The sequence below is a fragment of the Panthera onca genome, chromosome B3 (genome assembly GCF_046562875.1).
Source record: "Panthera onca isolate mPanOnc1 chromosome B3, mPanOnc1 haplotype 2, whole genome shotgun sequence".
NCBI lineage: Eukaryota > Metazoa > Chordata > Mammalia > Carnivora > Felidae > Panthera > Panthera onca.
Genome location: NC_138344.1, coordinates 6,586,434 through 6,600,940, shown reverse-complemented (window position 1 = coordinate 6,600,940; position 14,507 = coordinate 6,586,434). Strand labels below are relative to the sequence as shown.

Here is a 14,507-nt window from a genome sequence, read left to right as displayed (position 1 = left end):
TTGCGAAAGGAAGAAATCAGGGTGCATATGGAAAGGTTAAGTGACTTGCTCAAGGCCATGCAACCAGTACTAATCAACAGCAGGTCTGACTCTAAAGGCTGCATTCTTGCAGGCTGCCTCCCACTGGGCTGTCATCTTAAGTGCTGAAAGGGCAGTGGGGCAGTAACAGGTCCACACTGCCCAGCACGTCCCCATCACCCTAACCAGCTGCAAGGGGCCAGAGGCTGATGCCTCCACATCCTTTCTTCTCTTTGCGGCTCGGTGATTCACCAACCTCCTTCCTCTCCCGGTTATGACCGGTGTCTTGGGCTGTGTTCTGGGCTACAGGTGAGTTAGTCGGTAGGCCTGGAGCCACCAGATTCTGCAGCTGAGCTAACCACCAGTCGGCCTCCCTCCGCTCAATTCACAAGACACCTGACCTTACCCGGCCCCCCAAACAAGCTCGCGGTCACAACTGCCTCCCTTTCTGCACCCCGCCCCCATCAACAGCAAACACGACGCATCTTTTAGCCCACCTCCCTCTTTCCCCACTCCCTCCGCACTGGTCTCATCCAATAGCGTCTCAGCCCACAGGCTTAAAGACGTCAAAGGTAACCAACTGTGGAGGAGTTTCTCGCCGAGGGTCCCGCCTCCACCCTGAGAAGCAGCTCCGCTGACCAATGGATTTCCCGCCGGGTGCAATGAGCGCGCGGGGCTCGTAGAGCAGCGGCTTGGCCGCCCAATGAGCGGGCGGGTTCCGAGTCAGGGGCGTGGCAGAAGCGGTCGTCAGGGGCGTGGCGGCAGTTGCTTGGGCGGGGCCGGTAGCGGCGGGAGCTGCGCTGGCCAGGGGTTCCGGCTGCATTTCCATGAGCGCCGCCGGCAGCCGCGGAGCTTCGGGAACCCGGCTAGGGGCAAACCAGGACGCGGTAGTCAACCACGCGCAGGTAAAGCCACGGCCCGGCGAGCTCCGCTAAGCCGGGATCGCTCCCACGATCCGTCGGGCCAGATCCCTGAGCCCCGAGGTCCCCGTCGTGGCTCGGCCCATCGCGCCGCTGCCTGCGCCTCGGATCCTCCGGGGCCTGTCACCTGGCGCCGCGGGGATCCCGAGGGCCGGCTCGCCCAGTGGCTGGGAGGGAGGCAGCCTGGACCGCGGCGCGTGGGATACGCCTTTCTGAAAGCTCTTCTTTGTCCCCTCCTGCCCCGGGTACCGAGGTTGGGGCATCCCTGACTGCGGCCTCCCTGCCGGCTGTCTCTCCATTGGTGCTCACTCTTGGGACCTCTGGGGTTTGGGGAGGGGGGTCTGCCGACCCAGGCCTGGTGATGGAGGTCTGGGATCCGCACCTGGAAGGGGAGGGCCGAGGGGCCTGTTTACAGCCCCGGATATCCGAGGGGCCTCTGCGTTGCAGGGCTCCAGCGGTGCACCATGGATCGGTGGGTTCAAGTTGTAAGGAGGCAGCTTTTGACCCAGTTGGAGGCGCACTTACTGAGCTTGGCCCCACGCCAGGCACTGTTCTAGGCGCTTCGTGGGCTTTCCCTACAGAGAGCTGTCCAGCAGCGCAGGCGGCTGCCTGTCCGGCAAGGCAGCCAGTGCGTCGACCTTGGAAGTGTCCAGGCAGAGGCCAGATGACAGCCACCTGTCAGGGATGCTTAGAAAGGACTCTCAAAGGAGGGACTGCATGACCCACCTGGAAGGTCCTCCTTCACTCACAGATGCACTCTGGGTGACCTTTAAGGCCCAGCTTGAGAAGGATATTTCTGGGGGTCTGTTATTTTGGAAGTGGGTGTTGAGTTCACCATAATGAATTTTGTGGTCTCGACTCTGAAGAGTGGGTGTCAGCAAAGAGAATGGAGTATGGCAAGAAGATAAGGTTTATTTAGCCACCGCGAAACTCTGTAATTGGGATTCCCTTGCCCTCCATGTCTTCATCTCCCCAATTCCTCTCTTTTGGTTGCTCCACCTCCAGTGTGTCAATTTCACCTGCATTCCCGTAGCCAGATGGGAGGGTAGATTCCAAGAACTGGCTCCTGAGAGGGGCCCGGGATGGGTAGGTTTAGCACAGTTCCCGTGGTCTGCAGCGAGAGCTTTTCGAGGGCCATTTCATTACAACCGCATTAAGTCGAGTCCAGAAGAGAAAGCGTACAGTACCCCTTTCATTACTCTCTGTCATTTGCCTGAATGGAGGGGACATAATAATCTTCTGAAGGTCAGGAGGCAGAGAAAGAACCTTAATACAACTTGCTGCCTGTTTTAGGATGAAATAATCTTTGAGTATCCTGGTCGGAAAGCAGACCGGGCCATATACCGTAGACCGTTGGCATAGATTTGAGGCAGCTTAGAGCTGCCGAACCTTTGGTTAGAGCTCGCCTAATCTAGCTTTTCAATGCACAGGTGAGGAAACTAAGGCCCGCAGAGGTCACAGGGCTGACTGGTCATCACGGAGCCGTGACTAAGGGGTGATCTGCTAACCCTGGATTTAGCCAATGCGTGACTCGTATTTCTCTGACCCTCTCGGTGTTTAAATTCTAGGGGCAGCCAGAAGGGTTAGGAGCACAGATTTTGGATTGGAATCCTAGCCCTGCGTCTTACAATCTGTAACCTTTGACCAGTTAATTAACCTCTCTGTGCCTCTGTTTGCTCACCTATAAAACAGGAATAATAATGGTACTTAGATTAGAAGGTTGTTTTGAGGTTTACATGAGTTACTATATCTGAAGCATTTAGAACAGTGCCTGGCACATAGTAACCACTCTTGATTTGCTAAATTTGATGTTCAGTTGCCTTTTCCACCCCCCCCCCATATCTACCATCTAATATTTTCTATCAGGAGCTAATTTTTTTCCCTGTCCCCCCTGCCCCCAAGTCATCAAACATATTCCAGATTTCATTGTAACAGAGACATCTGTGGGGGTTTCTAAGTCACACTGCATTTAAAAATTTTTTTTTTCTTTTATTGAATCATGTAATTCATTTCCTCTGTTAGTCCTCCCTTTGTAATTACACTGCATTTAGACCACAGATCTCTTTTATTCTCTTTAAAAAAGGGAGGAAGAAATCCTTCCGAGTGATCAACAAAGTCCCTGATAATACCAGTCTTGACGGCATCCTTCCAAATATCTGTTCCCTCTGTGCGGCCCTCCTGCCCATTTGTCAGTGTGATGCAGCTTGATTATAAATGGATGAACATTTTTAGATGAAGATTTCATGAGCCACTGTATTAAGTGCTTTTTGGAAGTTCAAGGATCGTGTGTCAAATGCATTTAAGCAAGTTACTTAGTCATTGGAGCAGGGGGAGCACCCGCAGCGCCTGTCTTCCTCGGCAGAAGCACAAGCGTGTGACTGATTTCTGCTGGGAATGTAGCTTCTTCACTGGTTTTCCCATGTTTTCCCAGTTCTTTTCTTGAGCCTGAAATAAACGAGAAAGTGCCGTGGAGTGACTTTTCCTCTCGTTTTAGTTGGGACAGTTCTCTTTCCTTCCCTTCCCTTTCCATTATTGCTTTCATGGTTCTGATAAATATATCTTATCTCACTTTGCCAGCCAGTTCCCTTTTTTTATTTTTACTTAAGAAAAAAAAATTTTTATTCTTTATTTAGTTTTGAGGGTGAAACAGAGAGACAGAGAGCAAGCAGGGGGAGGATCAGAGAGAGAGGGAGACACAGAATCCAAAGCAGGATCCAGGTGCTGAGCTGTCAGCACAGAGCCTGATGCGGGGCTCGAACCCACGCACCGCGAGGTCATGACCTGAGTCGAAGTCGGACGTTTAACAGACTGAGCCACCCAGGCGTCCCATCCCTTTTTTTATTTTTTAAGTTTATTTATTTATTTTGAGAGAGAGAGACAGAGAGCAAGCAGGGGGGGCGCAGAGAGAGAGGATGGAAAGCAGGCTCCTTTCTGTCCACGCAGAGCCCGATGCGGGGCTCAATCTCACAAACTGATGAGATCATGATCTGAGCAGAAGCCAAGGGGCTGCCACTTAACTCACTGAGCCACCCAGGCGCCACAGCCAATTCCTTTCTAATTGGAAGATAACCAGTCACCTTTATCTCTGGCAGGAATCTGGTCACTTTTGGTTTTACCTTCTGTGTGTTTATGAGTTTTCTAGAATGAACCAAAGATTATCATATTCACTGATTGACACCTTCTTAAGAGTTGATTCTGAGTTTGGGTTTTTTGTTTTGGACGTTCTAGAGCTCAGCCATCTTAGAATAATTGTTTTCGTTCCTTTGTGTGTTAATATGGGCCCCTTTTCCCCCACCCTTCTTTTCCTGCCTAAGGCTTCTCGTTGGCAGTTACTCCTTAATTCCTCCACTTACACCTTCCTCCTGGTCATCTCTGAAAGAGCCCACAATGAATATGGTGGTTCCCCTGTGCCCAGAACATGAGGTAATTTCTTTGGTCCCTGTGGAAGACCGAAGTGGAGTCTGGCTTCCCTTTTGCCTAAAACCTGGTTCTTTATTAAAAACCCCAGCAGGGAGACTTCCAAAATAATAGAATTTCATGTGGCAGAATTTCTGCTGTGATCTACTGCTAACATTATTCTGGTTTTTATTGCAGTGTGGGTTTTGAGTACCCCTTGACCAATTTGAGCGCGTAGATGACCGGGGCATGCGGTGTTTCAGCCTTCTGGTCCCATTTTGGGCCAGACTGTCCCCAGGAACAGAGCGCTGGAAGTTCAGGCTGCCTCTTGATGTGGTCTGGCATGAGAATGTTGTAGGAGCTTTTCATGTCCCAACCTTTTTGGCCGCCCGTGGACATTTTTAACCCCTGTGCTGCTATTTTTGTGTCGATGTCATTGTGCACGCTGACGTCATCTCCCTCCAGGATCATTTTCCATATCTGCATATTTATTTGTGTTGTCTTGCTTCCAGGGCATCATGTTTTTTGGATTAAGTGATTTCTTTTTATGAAATGGCTGGTGCGGACAGATGATCAGACCCGTCGTTATCTGTGAAGCTTGTGCCTGGGATCCCGCTGCTTGCAAGGCTTGTTACACAAGGGCCCCATTTTCTGATCTTTTGTCACAGTGGAGTAGCAGACAGGTAAAGAGCTTACTAGAGAACTGGAACGTGGATACCCGTGGGTTTGCCTTGTTTCTGATTTTCTCTTGTCGTCTTTAAGAAGGGGTTCATTCAGTTCAACAAACGGAGCATGTGGTGTGTGCCAGGAAAACAGCTGTCCGGATGAACACGTGTGTTCAGTTTGCTGCATACAGACGGTTTTGTTGTTATTTTACGTTGAGAACATCTTTAACGTTTTTTTTTTTTTTAAACGTTTATTTATTTTTGAGACAGAGAGAGACAGAGCATGAACGGGGAAGGGTCAGAGAGAGGGAGACACAGAATCTGAAACAGGCTCCAGGCTCTGAGCTGTCAGCACAGAGCCCAACGCGGGGCTCGAACTCACGGACCGCGAGATAGTGACCTGAGCCGAAGTCGGACGCTTAACCGACTGAGCCACCCAGGCGCCCCCATTTTTAACGTTTTTAATTCAAATTTGAAAAATCGGTAACGCAAGATGAAAGAAAACGTTTTGAAGGGCACCAAAGAAGAGACCGTAGACTCCTCTCGGTCCACCCCTGACCCCTGCCACCTAATGTTTTCCACCAGCGTTACTGATTTCTTCATCCTCCAGAGGTGTTCCCTGCACAGCCAGGATATTTTATACGTCTAGCAGCGAATTCATCATGAGTATCCCCTTCCCTTGCACACAAACGGTAGCATACTGTACATGCTATTTGGAACCTTGCTTTTTTTTTTTTTTTTTTTTAATGTTTGTTTATTTGTTTTGAGAGAGAGACGGAGAGAGAGAACCCGAAGCAGGCCCCATGCTCAGCACAGAGCCCAACGCAGGGCTCGAACTCACGACTGACCGCGAGATCCTGACCCGAGCCAAAATCAGGAGTCGATCACTTAGTTTAACCAACCGAGCTACCCAGGCGTGCGCCCCTCGGGGGCATTTTTTTTACGGAGGTGGTCTATTTCAGCTGTCTGCTTTCTGTTGCGAAGGATGCTAAGGACCATCTTATTTAGGCAGCAGCTTTGCATGGAGATCCTAACACATTTTGTGGATATTTAGGGGCAGCTCTGGTTCTTCTCTGCATCTTGTAGCTCTAAGCCTGAGAAGAGGCCAGGTGAGGTGGAGGGCTTCTCCTAAAGGTCATCCTATGAAGGGAGAGTGGGAGCATTGGAGGATGAGGAACAGTGACCCTTGGCCCTTCACCTTGCCCTCAGGGCACAAAGTGCTGGAATTGCCAGGGGAAGCTGGCTGTGTTTTCTCTGGTCTCCAGAGAAGATTCCTGGACCTTCATGATACACATGTCAGCACCTCTGTCACGCCTAGCCCTGTCTCCTGCACCGTGGCACGGGCTCTGTTTGTCCTTGCCCCTGAGCATCAGGAAGGAACTGTGCACCTCACTACCGGACTTCCTGTTTGGGTAGCTTTGCTAAGTGCCCCACCCCTTGTCTCTCACCCCAGGAAAAACCAGCTCTCCCACCTGTGCCTCCGTCAAGCATCTTTCCTAAAGCAACATTTGGGAATATCATTTTTGTTGTTCTCCTTAACAGTGTTTCCCAAATTCTCTAAATCACTTTACCATTTCCAAGGTCTGAACCCGACACGGCCTGGCCAAGCTTTCTCTGGCGGTGACGCTAAGAAGGGAGTTTTGGGGTTCTTCATATTTGAATTTTCTAGGGCTGCACTTATGTTCTATATAACTGCACTGAATTAAACACGGTCTTCTGGTCTTCTGTGGCTCCCAGGTCTTGCCTGTTCTGTTTCCCTCTTCAAATGTATGTTAATCTTCATCTTGCTTTTATTTACCTCTGAGTCTAATTTAAAACTTTATTTGTTTGTTTGTTTGTTTATTTATTTTTGAGAGAGAGAGAGAGAGATGGAGACAGAGTACAAGCAGGGAGGGGCAGAGAGACAGACAGACAGACAGACAGAATCTGAAGCAGGCTCTACGCGCTCTGAGCTGTCAGCACAGAACCTGACGTGGGGCTCAAACTCAAGAACCGCGAGACCATGACCTGAGCCAAAGTCAGACGCTTAACTCACTGAGCCACCCAGGCACCCCCCCTCTGAGTCTAATTTGGAGTCACCGTGAAATCGAATTGAATCTCCAAGATCTTAGTCAACCGGTCTAATCTGGAGTCATTACTTTCTGGTCTTTGCTCAGCGCTGGGAGTCCACATTATCTGTCAGTCGTACCGTAGATACATGTTACGTGATACAAGGGAGTGACTTTATCAGTTGTGCTTTTTCCAGCCTCCTGGGGGTAACAGAGAGAGAAACGTTGAAAATCGCCCCATTTGTGCACACTCACCCCTCGTATGTATTTATGTGCTATTCACTTACTCCTGTCAGCACGAAAAATCAGAAAGTCCAACATAGGATTGCCACATGTTAATCTTTTCAGGTAAGAAACCAAAAAAGCCCTGTCATCTCCTATGTTGCCATCTTTTCATTTATTTACTTGTTTGTTTGTTTGTTTATTTATTTTTAAGTAAGCTCTGCACCCAATATGGGGCTTGAACTCATAACCCCGAGATCAAGAGTCACACTCTCTGCAGACTGAGCCAGCCAGGCACCCCTATTGTTGCCATCTTTTAAGAAAAGATATTTTAGGGGTGCCTGGGTGGCTCAGTCGGTTGAGCGTCCGACTTCAGCTCAGGTCACGATCTCACGGACCATGAGTTTGAGCCCCGCGTCGGGCTCTGGGCTGACGGCTCAGAGCCTGGAGCCTGTTTCGGATTCTGTGTCTCCCTCTCTCTCTCCCCCTCCCCCGTTCATGCTCTGTCTCTCTCTGTCTCAAAAATAAATAAACGTTAAAAAAAAAATTTTTGTTTTAAAAAGAAAAGATATTTTAATACCAAAAATATGGGAAGGTCGGTGTCCCAGGATAAACAGAACAGGTTTAGAATGCTAAAAAGCTTGAGCTAGTGGAAATGGAATCATGGCCTGAAGAGAGCCTGAAGAAGAGGACTTTGGTCAAGGAGGTTCCACTTTTCCGGGTTCCTTAAACAGTGCTGGGAAACCAGGCTGTTCGTGTAGCCTGGCTGGCCTCCCTGTAGCATCGTTTGGTGTGGGTTTGTGCCTGGTGTTTTAAGGTGGTGTGGACTACACAGCGTCGATAATGCAGTTGTAGTATCTTAGAGTGATATGAGCCAGTCCTGGAAGTTGTTCTTTGACCCTGTGAGGTCTTGATTTGTTTGTGTCTAAAGTGTCACGTTGTGGTTCTTTTTTGTTTGTTTTTTTAAGTTTATTTATTTATTTATTTTTAATTTTTTTTCCTAATGTTTATTCGTTTTTGAGAAAGAGAGAGAGCATGAGCGAGGGAAGGGCAGAGAGTGGGAGACACAGAATCTGCAACAGGCTCCGGGCTCCGAGCTTGTCAGCACACAGCCCGACGTGGGGCTCGAACTCACGAACAGTGAGATCATGACCTGAGCCGAAGTCGGACGCTCAACCGACTGAGCCACCCAGGCGCCCCGACCATTCTTTTTTATATAACTGGCAGCGTATTGTGCCTGGGGTACTCTCTCTCGCTTTGTTCAGTTAACGTGGAATGACGCGTCTTAGCAAATGTCCACGTGCATTGTTTGGTATCCTATTAACTTTCTCAGGTATGCAGTTATGACATTATTCCCTCTAAAAGTTGAGGGAAACCCAACATGCCTAGGAGTATGTGATTGCACTGGAGCTGTTCATTTGTTCAGCAAACATTTATTGAGCTCTCTCTCTGCTGGGCCGCTGCCGTCCGGCCCTTCCATGGGGGCCGGACCTTCTGCCCCACCATCAGCCCCACCATCAGCCCTTGCTTGGCCCCGAGGTCACTTTCCATAAATGCCTGGTGAGCCTCCAGCCCCTCCACAGCTAGCTCGCTGTGTGGCCTGAACTGGGCTCCCACCATGGACTTTTAGCTTCTAGCTTCCAAATGCCTTGGCTGCAATGCCCTTCTCTATTCTGATCACGTAAATAAAGTGCTTACTCTTTCTTGTCCGTGACATTGAAAAATGTGCCCTCCTAAATAGCAAGATGATGGGAAATGCCAAGTAGCTTACAACTGAGGATATTCTCCCCAATTTGGAAAACACAACCCCTTTCCTTTAGTCTATCATTAATATCACTCATCAGTCTATTTATTGACTTTACATAGAAAGCTGGGTGTTGCAGCGAAATTGCCAGAGAAATCTTGACTTTGCCACCAAAGAGCTTCTAAGAGGAATGCAGGTTTTTTTTTAAGGCTCTCTTTGGATGGAAGAGGCTCAGAGAGCACCTATCGACGGGGCTAAAGTAGTCGGGGTCTGTCCAGCTCTACAAAGAGCCTCTGAGACGGGTAGGTGCCTCACGTCTTTGTATTCCTAGAGCCTTACCCACAGCCTGGCACCGGGAGGGTCCCTGGGCCTCAGTTTCCTCACTTGCATTAATAATAACTCACAGAACTATTTTGAATACCAACTCAAATGTGGGAGTGTCTGCGGACGCACTCTTGTAAACAGTACGTTATGTAATTGGTCTCCACTGTCAGCTTTAGTGCATTTCGTGACTTGCTTGAGGAATAACTGATGTATTTCAATCACAAACATTTGATTAGAGTTACACGCATAGGAATATTTAGTATCATCTGGTTCTCCTCCTTTGTTTTCAAGATACAGTGACTTGTTAACATCAGCCAGAGAACACCCCAGGGGCCCAAGGTGAGGGTCGTCACACCCTAACCTGTGGTTTACAAACAGTATTTTCTCGGGGTGGCTGACGGAGAAACTAATGGGCTGGGATGGGAACACGGGTGTGTCCACGTACGATCCACTCGTCACCTGTAGAAGACGGTTAGATTGGACTGGTCGTGATCGCTCCCAGGCAAGTCTGGGAGCTGGACTAACCAGGCTTGTAGATCTGGACGTTTGGCTCTGGACTGGGATTCTCTAGCCTTGTTGCAGAAGCCAAGCCCCTCCTCTGGTGAGGACACCATTGCCAAGTTCACATTGTGTTTGAGTTTTTAATTATTGAATGTAATCGCAGGACACTCTTATTATGCCCCACTTAATGGGTCAGGAAGCCGAGGAGCAGAGAGGTTAAGAAGCTTGCCCGAAGTCACATTGTCAGTAAATGGTACGGTTGCCATTCAGGCCAGGTCTATCTGTCCCCAAAGCCTGTGAATTTCCCCACCCTGCTGTGCGTGGCCTCACCACCCCATCAGTGCACACCCACAGAAAGCATCTCGATGAAGTAGAAGTCTTTGTAACCACAATTGTTCTGACCTATTTACACCGACACGTATCAGATGCCATAGATGTTTGAGGAGGGATTTTTCCGTTTCCCTTAGATGCCAAAAAAGATCCCTGTGTTGTAACTCCACCAACATTTCGATCCAGGTTAATTTAGGATTAATCGTTTTCAAATTTATATTTGCTGGATTATGTCATGAGTTCACGCCAGTTGGAAAATACCATAGACGATTTTGTTGTACTGGCTGTTTCGGAGTACGTGAGCAGAAATTGTAAGTCTTCTATAGATCATCTTCTTTTTTTGAGTTTATTTGCTTTTTAGAGAGAGAGAGAGAACACAAGCACGAGCGGGGGAGGGACAGAGAGAGGGAGGATCCCAAGCAGGCTCCACACTGTCAGCACAGAGCCCGCCGTGGGGCTGAACCCACGAACTGTGAGATCATGACCGGAGCCGAAACCAAGAGCTGGATGCTTAACCGGCTGAGCCGCCCAGGCGCCCCAAAATTGTGAGTCTTCTAGAGGTATTTCAGGATTTATCTGAATCCCAACAATCAGTAGGCAGCTTTCTGTCTGCCTCCTCTTTGGGTGCCTTTGCTTCCTTCTGCTACCCAGAACAGCCTGTTTGGGCTTTGACTTCTCTTTATGTGTAAGCAGTTTCTGAAGTAGATTGATTTAGAGCTCCTTGAACTTACTAAGATACGTTTCAGACAAACGGGGGGAAAGGTAAAAGAAATATGGCATCAGACAATGGCTTCTCTGAGTGATGGAAAGTGGAAAACTTTCATTTAGATGGATAATTATTTGCCTGAACTCTGAGATGTTCTTTAAAATATCCAAAAACGGCTGCCAGCCCAGGGCACACCGAGTTTTTTTTCTCTTGCTCCGCGCTAGTGCGGCCGTTACTCACAAAGACTCGTACCTCTCAGCCTAGTGTCACGATCTCCTTGTCAGACAATTCTGCTCAAGGGACCCGGATGGTGATGTGTCAGGCCTTCCCACAGACTCGGTCAGTAAACGTGTAGAGAGTGCCCCCGCTGCGTGCTCGACACCATTAAATTTAAACTTGTGTAGAATTCACACAAGGGTGGTATTAGAAGGGCGTGGAATCCCCAACAGAGACGAAAGGCATATGAATCGTTACTTTCATGTAGCGACGAGGCTTACAGATTTTCTCGTTATGAAAGGGTGTTTGCAAAATGGAAAGGCGGGAGATGGTGTGGTTTTTAGGGCCTTAAGGGGATGGGCCCCTAAATGAAGATTCCTGTGTAGTTCAGCAGGTCGTACAAGACTATTTGGTGGTAACATCGTGTGTGAAGTATATTTAAAAAAAAAAAAAAAAAAAACTATTTGGATGCCATCGAGGGCATGCCATGATGTTCGAATGGTGAATGACAATGCTTGTCCAACATCCCGTGGATCAGGTTGCACGGAGCCAAATAAATGCTCACACCCACTGCCTCGTGCACTCAGACCTTCACGTACCTGCACAGCACGCACGGCCAAGGCCACATGTGTGTGGCGCCATCTTCTTGTAAGTAAAGGCCTGAAGCTTCATTCTGTAATGACTCACTCACTCTGCTCCCAGACCCCACCCTCTTGCCCTGTCTGCCGGCCTCCTGACTGTCCAGCCTTCTTGGGCCTTGGTTCAGCCTGGGAGCCCAGCCTGGTGTCTGTACCCACCCCTGCTCCTCACCTCCCCTTCTGTCCCGTCTCTTCCCAGGGACCCCTAGCTAGGGGTCCACCTCCTTCTTCCTTCTGCTTCCTTTGTTTGAATTCCTCCAGTATCTGTAGCTGGCACTTTAGGATTTCATACTTAAATACGCATGGATTCGCACTGTTTTCCAGTTACTTCATGGATGTCACGTATTCTATATACTTTCATAGTCCTCACTGAGCTTAGAATGAAGCTAATGCCTTTGGTACCCATGGAGAACAGCGTGGAATGTCAGAAGTAGGGGTGTGGATTTGCATAACACCCTCCCCACCCCCTGTGGTATTGACACACTTTTTTTTCCAGGGGTTGGTGGAGGACGAGGTGTGTGTGTGTGTGTTGGGGGGTGGGGGGGTGGGACAAACCACTGCTGTATCCATGAGGGTGCTCCCAGCTTATACCAGTAAATCAATTTTTGAGAAACGGACTCACTCTCTTTCCCCGTTATGGAGAAGCAGTTCCCTCATTTCTGATGAAAAAATCTTCCTTGATGGCTGGTTCCTCATCTCTCGGGAGACATGTGCCCACGGGGGAAGCTCAGGAGAGGAGGAACCCCTATAAAGTGAGCTGGCGGCTGAGGCCCCGTGGTGCATGGTATCTTACGGCGTTGGGTGGAGGGAGACCGGGGTGGGCTCAGAGCAGACGCGTGGCTGATACGGGCGAGGTGTAGACAAAAACCCAAGGAGGAGGCCGCTGGGTGACGAGGGCAGCAGTTGGGACTTGCCCTTGTGCTTTAAAGAAGGCTGAGAAAGCTCGCTTCCCGAGTAGGAGGCCAGACCGGGTGAGGCCTAGAACAACAGTGAGATGTTTGTGTCGATGTCTGAGGAGACGGGAAGACATGAGGGCGTGAACCTACTTCGGGCTCTTTGCTTTGAAAGAGAATCTATTTAGCCAAGACCCCAAAAATATCAATCCAGAGGGTTGCCCTTTCCATCTTAGAGCTTTTGAATTATTATTTTTTTAGCTATTTCAGTGTCTTCTGTAGAAGGATCTGATAAAGCCAAGCTCAGGAAAGCCTGAGGGACCAATTCCATGCTCTTCATGTATTAAAAGTCCCTAGCTATTGCTTTAAAACTAACATTTTTATAATCTTAAAATATTTAATAAGGCAGCTTTCCTCTAAAAAGCTCAAGGCATCTTACAAACCTTATCTTGAGTATATCTGTGGGTATTTTATAATTATAAAGCTTCTTTTATCTACATAATTTCATTAACTGCTTTCCCTTAATAACCTGTGTGTAACCTCCCCTCCCCCATTTTATAGAAGAAAAAGCAAACTTTCATAAAACTTAGATAATTCTGGGCGCCTGGGTGGCTCAGTGAAGCGTCCGACTTCAGCGCAGGTCATGATCTCACGGTTCGTGAGTTCGAGCCCCACACTGGGCTCACAGCTGTCAGCACAGAGCCCACTTCAGATCTTCTGTCCCCTCTCTCTCTGCTTCCCCTTCCTGCTCATGCTATTTCTCTCTCACTTTCAAAAAGATAAATAAAACATTAAAAAAAAATTTTTTTTTTAATTTTTTTTAACGTTTATTTATTTTTGAGACAGAGTGAGACAGAGCATGAACAGGGGAGGGTCAGAGAGAGGGAGACACAGAATCTGAAACAGGCTCCAGGCTCTGAGCTGTCAGCACAGAGCCCGACGTGGGGCTCGAACTCACGGACCGTGAGATCATGACCTGAGCCGAAGTCGGACGCTTAACCGACCGAGCCACCCAGGCGCCCCTAAAAAAATTTTTTTTAATAAACTTAGATAATTCACCTAAGATCATTTGGGAGAACCTGAACGCAAACCCGGGCCCTCCGATTCTAAAATCTGTCGTCGTTACATTATACCACACGGGCTCCTAGGGCAAACTTCAAAACCCTCAGAGAGGGCAAGTGATCTGCCCAAAGTTGCACAGCACAGCATATCCAGAGGAGAGAATAGATCCAGATGTCACCAGAAGCAACTAGTGTGAAGACACGTGGGCGCCCCTTCCCTCTTCTGACGGCTAGGATCCAGCACATCTGGGTCCTTCCGCTTGGGTTGTGACCTAGAAGCTGGGGACGAGGCTCTATTGAGTGCCCGGAATCAGCCGGACTGATGGCGGAGGCTGGGTCGGGCCTCCACGGAGGCCCAGCGTGGCGGCTGGCTTGGTTAGGACCAGATGGGTGACTGTCTCATCATATCATATCCTTGCCTTCATTTTTAACCCAAGGGCCTGGGTGTGAATCAGTCCTTCGTATTTATCAGCATCGAGCTGGTGGAGTTTGTCTTCTAAGACTTGGGCATTTGTCACAATGGAATCCATGTGACCTTTAAGCCTGCCGCTCTAAGCTGGCATGCGATACTGTTTCTACTCACAGCATCTGAGATATTTATAAAACAGAAATAAGTAAAGCATGCCTTAAAATGCCATGCACATTGTATACCCTTGCCTCCAGAACCTTCTCAGTCTTGGAAGGGCAAAGAGCCCAGAACCTTTCCTGCTTTCTAGGCCTGTGTTAAAGGGTCTGGCGGCCGAGCCCTGAGGGGAGCTCTTTTCTCCCACAACTGACAGAGTTCATCAGCAGAGAACCACAGAGCCAGGAGGGGCCGGAGGGCTG

At 48.9% G+C, this 14,507-nt stretch overlaps 1 protein-coding gene across 2 annotated transcripts in view; it reads left to right on the top strand.

Annotated features, from left to right (window-relative positions):
• The first annotated feature begins 789 nt into the window (after positions 1-789).
• ABHD2 (abhydrolase domain containing 2, acylglycerol lipase) overlaps positions 790-14,507 on the top strand; it is a 105,238-nt gene continuing 91,520 nt past the window's right edge. For both annotated transcript variants that reach the window (XM_060617683.3, XM_081795836.1), the window contains exon 1: positions 790-923. The gene's annotated coding sequence lies outside the window, so the exon portion shown is untranslated. The remainder of the gene's footprint in view (positions 924-14,507) is intronic.